Raw genomic sequence first — 6,021 nt, forward strand, 5'->3', positions numbered from 1 at the left:
ATTGTACAATAATTATCAATCGAAGTTTGTAGAATGCATGTATGAATTCGTATATGTTGTAAGAGAGTAAAATGTAAAGAACGTTGTATTTGTTCTTGTATTGAATCTTGCATTACATGGGGAGTATTTATAGTATTACAACTTAGATCATGACCCTTGGTTGGGAGTACACGTGGCCTCATCTCGTAAGTTTACATGTCTAATTATATGTGTCACATTTGACTTCCTAGCCTACTACACATTAATTAATTGGCAGCTCTGTCACTACGTTGACAAGATAAGGTACTTGTACTCTATGATGGGTGTCCCATCAATCACTTAGGAAGGATCATTTTATAAGATCGGATCTCTGGGAAACAGTGCTGCTTAGAGCCTCAGGACCTCGGAGAGAAGGTCTTCGGCTATGAGATCTCCTTAGCGTATTAGCTTCGGTTGCAGTACTTGGACCACGTTTGGTATTGTTATCATATGTTGGTGCTCTTGTTGGGATCATGCCACGTGGTTCGGCAGAAGTGGGCCATGGACCCCAGTGGGTCGGCCAAGTGTGTCAATACGTAACAATCGTCCCTTAAGTCCAAGCAAGGTCATTTTATGTAATGCGTGGACTTTTATTATGGTGAAGGGTGTGGGGTAAAAATTGAGAAAATTTTTGTATCTTAACTAATAGTCCCCCAAGTTCAAGTATAGATATTTATATCATGGTTGGAGTTGAAAGTGGTGGCGTTGCTGTGCTTAGAAAAGGTGACTGAACTGTAAAGATACAGAAAAAGAAGCCGAGGCAGTGAGTGATCGAACCTGTTGAGGCTAGTGAAGATGTGGCTGAATTGCGAAAAAGCAGAAGAAGAGCCGAGACGGTGAGTGGATCGAACCTGTCGAGGATTGTAAAGATATGGCTGAATTGCGAAGAAGCAGAAGAAGAAGTCGAGGCGGTGAGTGATCGAACCTGTCAAGGCTTGTGAAGATGTGGCTGAACTGTGAAGAAGCAGAAGAAGAAGTCGAGGTAGTGAGTGGATCGAACCTGCTGAGGCTTGTGAAGATGCGGCTGAACTACGAAGAAGCATAAGAAGAAGCCGAGGCAGTAAGTGGATTGAACCTGCCGAGGCTTGTGAATAGTTATGATTGTCTTCGATGTTTGTGCCAATGATTTGATGTTTTGTGCATGTTACCAAAAAGAGGCAGCTGAGCCGTTTCGACTTCCAAGACATGTAGACTGCTGCATTGAATGGGCAATGATGGCTACAACTGGGCCTTCTAGAAGGAAACGCGTTTGAAGAGGTGTGTGAGGAGCACATTTGAATCTGAGGCGTAGATTTCAAAACGATTTGAATTCTACGCTTCGGATTTAACCCAGAATTGGAGGGTTGAGATTTATGGGGCCTTCATTCAAGGGTTGGCGTTCGTCTTGGCTCCCTATAAAAGGTCAAAGACTCCCATTTTGAACCCTTCTTCATCATTTGCTTTCTGTGTTTTTTGCATTTCGTTAAGTCTCCGGCGTCCAAAGTCTTGCTCCGATTTCAAATTTCGACATTTCACAGTTCCTCGTTTGTTAGTCATTCCCGTAGGTATTTTTTGCAAGAATCATTTCTTTTACGATCTTTGTCGATTTTTCACTTTTTGATATGGAATCCACTTCGAGTAGGAAATTGGTGACCATTGCTAGGTTGGGTGAGGGGCTGTTCTGAGTGGGGACTTTGAGGTGGAGTATTATGCCATGGCTGAAGAGCCTATAGATTATGAAGAATAATGGGGGGTTGCTAGGATAGCGTTAAACATGACCTTGAAGAAGTTGAAGGAAATTAGGGAGAAATATTGCGTCCCCCATTACGTGGAAACGTTAGTACCCGAGGCCCACGAAAAGGCTTGTTTTCTGAGGCCCGGATGTGTGGCTATAAGTGAATACCTGTTCAAAGCAGGTATGCGTCTTCCTCTGTATCACTTCTTGAGGGCTGTGCTTAGGAATTTTATGTTGTCACCAACCCAGGTTCTGCCGAATGGGTGAAACCAGCTAGTGGGGTCATACTTCTTGTGGAAAGAAGTGTCATTAGGGAAGGATTTGCCTCTACACGTCTTTCAGACCCTTTTTTAGCATCGCGTCTTGGGTAAAGACGAGTTGAAAGGGTGGTATTATATCACACCCTAGGGAGCTCACGCACCCTTCATGGTGGGGTTGCTTTCTTCCATCAAGGGATGGAAGGAGTCGTGGTTCTGGATTCGGGGAAAGTGGCGGCGGTTGAGTGGACAAGGTCGTAGCTTGCACAGTATCAACCCAGTACTACGAAGCTCGTGAGTGTCCAAGCTTGAGATGTTTAAATTTTGCTAAGTAGGTTCTCAATTTTTTGCTAACTGTTGCCACTTATTTTGCATATTCAAGTACGAGGTTTGAGCTCAGCAAGGGGGAGTTCGAGGTCATAGAGGACATATATAAGCGGCCTTTGAAGCTTCGCCACTTTGACCACCTCATTGACCAAAGCTAATAGTTCATAGATTTTGAAGTGATGGCTTCCAAGGGTAAGAAGTGCGTCCACTTGATCAAGTTTGTACTTGATTGATATTCAGTGCTAACCTATTGTGTCTGCAGATAAATTCAAGAAATGGGAGTACCCTGTCCCAGACATGGCTTCGATTCTGAGAGCAACCTCTACAGCGGGGGTGAGGCCTCTGAAGCCAAGCTTCGGTGCAACGAAGGGGTCAGAGGCCAGTTGGAGAAGCTGTCCAAGGATAGCAGCTCTAGGGGGTCCATAGAGGAGGCCCCTCAAAAGTCTGAGAAAGCGAAGGAACCTTGGGGCAAAGAAAATGTCCCTGAGGACTCCCACAAGAAGAGGAGGCTGGTTCACGTCACCAACTCTTCCGGGAAGTTCGGGACATCAATGTCCCGTTCAAGCAAGGATACCCCTCCTCAGCCAAAGCTGCTGGACTCTGCCATGAAAACAGTGAAAATAGAGATGGTGAGGAAAGCTGAAGCAGAGGAGGCCAAGGAGGAAGCTGCCAAGAGGGCAGCAGAGGAAGCTGAGGAGGAGGCGGCTAAGCAGAAGCTGAGGAGGACTTAAGGGAAGTCCCCTAATTTTCTTGCGGGGCGTGATGAGGTGCTGGTGAAGGCTTTACTGGATGCGCTGCCGACTAAGGTTCGAGGTGCCACAGAGAGTTTTTACAAGTTCTGGACCGACCAATGGCAGATGCATACCTCAAACTGTGATGCGATAGACCTCACCAGGGCTTTGGTCAGCCAAAGTGTGAGGACTTTGGGCTTCGTGCTTGAGTGCAGGGAGACACTCATCGACTTTCAGACGAGGAATAAGTCCTCCAGGGACAAGTTGACCTCCACTGAGGAGGAACTGAAGAAAATAAGGGCTGAGGCGGAGGAAGTGAAGGCCCAAAAGATTGAAGATGCGACCAAGTTGGAATCTACATTGGCCCAAATAGAGGCAAGAAAGAGGATTACGAGTCTCAGTGTGAAGTGCCCTCCCTCACTAAGAAGGTGGAGACATCAAATAATAATTAGAAGGTCACTGCTGAGGCCTTGGTGAAAGCAAACCTTGAGCTTGCGGAGGCCAAGGATGCATATAACTTCTTGAATAACCAAATAAAATTGCATGTTGACGAGCTGGGGAGGGCGAGAGAGGAGGCCCAGGTGACGAAGGAAGAGGCAGTGAAGGATTACATTGCCAATTTTCATCTCACTAAAGAGTACGAGTGCTTCGGGTTGCATTGGAGGAACTTTGCCTATGCTGAGGTGCTGGATAGGGCTGAGGAGCTTCTCCCAAACGTCAAGCTATCAAAACTTAGGTTGGAGTTTGTTGATGAAGTTCCTCAGACACCTGCTGAGAAAGTGGTCAGTGATGACGCGGTAGAGGATAAGAAAGCGACACTTCTAAAACCCAAGCTGTGGAGGCGCCTGTTGTCGAGGCAGTACCACCATCAGCCTAAATAAAATAGTTTGCCTTTAATTCATTCTAATGTACTGGCCTCGAGCCCAGCTCTCGTAATATCATGTTCAATGTTAATGAAAATCAATGTTTTGCAATATTATGTCTTTTCAATACTCAATGTCAATGAAAATTAATGAAAGTACATGGACCTTGATAAATGACCATGTATAAGTCCGAGTTAACAATCTGAACTTGATATCTTAACTTCCATTACTTGTAATAATCAAGCTTAAGGATGGGTTAATAATCAAGCGATATAAATGATGACTTGACGGATTGCACTTCCATCATTGAGATAAACCACAATGCCTAAATTGCACTTAGGTCATTTGATTGGATCTTTCCACTGAGTTCGAATTAGGGAGGTGAAACGATGGTAGATGAGATGTGCATGTTAAGGCTTCTTCTTTTGGCGTTCAACCTTGCCAAAGAGAGGCATGTGGAGCGAGCTTCAGAGTTCAGACGAGGTGACATTAGAGATGGAGATCAAGACCTCTCTTCCGAGGCTCCCACGCTTCCCCACATGATGGATGGTGCTGTCATGTAGAGGCTCTCCCTTTGACGTTCAGGCTCGCCAAAGGGAGGCGTGTGAAGTGAGCCTTGAAGTTTAGGCGAGGTGACCCCGGAAATGGGAATCAGGACCTCTCCTCCAAGGTTTCCACTCTTCCCCACAGGGTGGATGGTGCAGCTATGTAGAGGCTTCTCCCTTTGACATTCAGCCTTACCAACGAGAGGCATGTGGAGTGAGCCTCGGAGTTCAGGCGAGGTGACCCCAAAGATGGGGATCAGGACCTCTCATTCGAGGCTCCCACGCTTCCTCACATGGTGGATGGTGTAGCCATGTAGAGGCTTCTTCCTTTGACGTTCAGCTTCGCTAAAGGGAGGAATGTGGAGTAAGCCTTGGAGTTCAGGCGAGATGACCCTAGAGTTGGGTATAAGGACCTCTTCTTCGAGGCTTCCACGCTGAGAGTAGTATCTAAACTTTAATGACATTTTATTGAAACTGAAAATCCATTACATAAGCTGGGAAAGGTCGTCCAGCGATGTAGTACAATCATTGGTAGTAAATTCTGAGATGCTCAATGTTCTATGGACGAGGTTGTGCCCTGCCATCCATGTCTTCAATTCTGTAGGTGTCGGGTCAGAGTTCTTCTTTGATTCTATAGGGACCTTCCCAGTTTGGGCTCAAGGTACCTTCGCCAGGCCCTTTGGAGGAGAGGAAGACTCTCCTAAGGACTAAGTCATTGATTCAGAAAGACCTCTTCTTCACCTTGGAGTTGAAATATTTAGTCATTTTACTTTGGTAAGTAGCGAGCCTCAACTGGGAGTTGTCTCTTCTTTCATCAATGAAGTCGAGGTTGAACCTCAGTAGCTCGTCATTAGTTATTTCACTAAAGTGTAGGAGACGCGGTGATGATAAACCGATCTCGACGGGGCTCATGGCTTCGGTTGCATAAGCCATGAGGAAAGGAGTTTCCCCCGTGGGAGTTTGGATTGCCCAAAACACTTGAGGCAGCTCATCAACCTAGGGTCCCTTTGAGGCCTCCAGCTTTCTTTTGAGGACATGTTTGATAGTCTTGTTTATGCCTCAACTTGGCCATTGGCTTGAGGATGATGAGGCATTGAGAAGTGTTTCTTGATTCCAAGTTCTTCGCATAGGTTCCTGACCTTCTTATTGTCGAAGTGCCTTCCATTATCTGAAACTATGGAGTGGGAAATTCTGAACCGACATATGATGTTCTTCCAAAAGAATTTGGAGGTGTTTGCTTCTGTGATTTTTGCTAGTGGATTGGCCTCAACCCACTTCGTGAAGTAATCAATGGCCACAATGGCGAAGTTCGTGCCTCCTCTGCCCTTAGGTAAAGGACCTATCAGGTCCACGCCTCACTTGGAGAAGGGCCATGGGCTGGAGACGATAGTTAGCTCCTGCGAAGGTTGTCTCTAAATGGGAGAGAACCGTTGTCACTTGTCACATTTCCGCACGAATTGAAGCGCATCCTTTTTCAAGGTGGGCCAATAGTACCTTTGCCTCAGTACCTTTTGTGCCAAGGCTAGTCCTCCTGAGTGATTGCCACAAACACCTTCATGGATTTCT

This window comes from Olea europaea, chromosome 13 (assembly GCF_002742605.1).
Source record: "Olea europaea var. sylvestris chromosome 13, O_europaea_v1, whole genome shotgun sequence".
Classification (NCBI taxonomy): Eukaryota; Viridiplantae; Streptophyta; class Magnoliopsida; order Lamiales; family Oleaceae; genus Olea; species Olea europaea.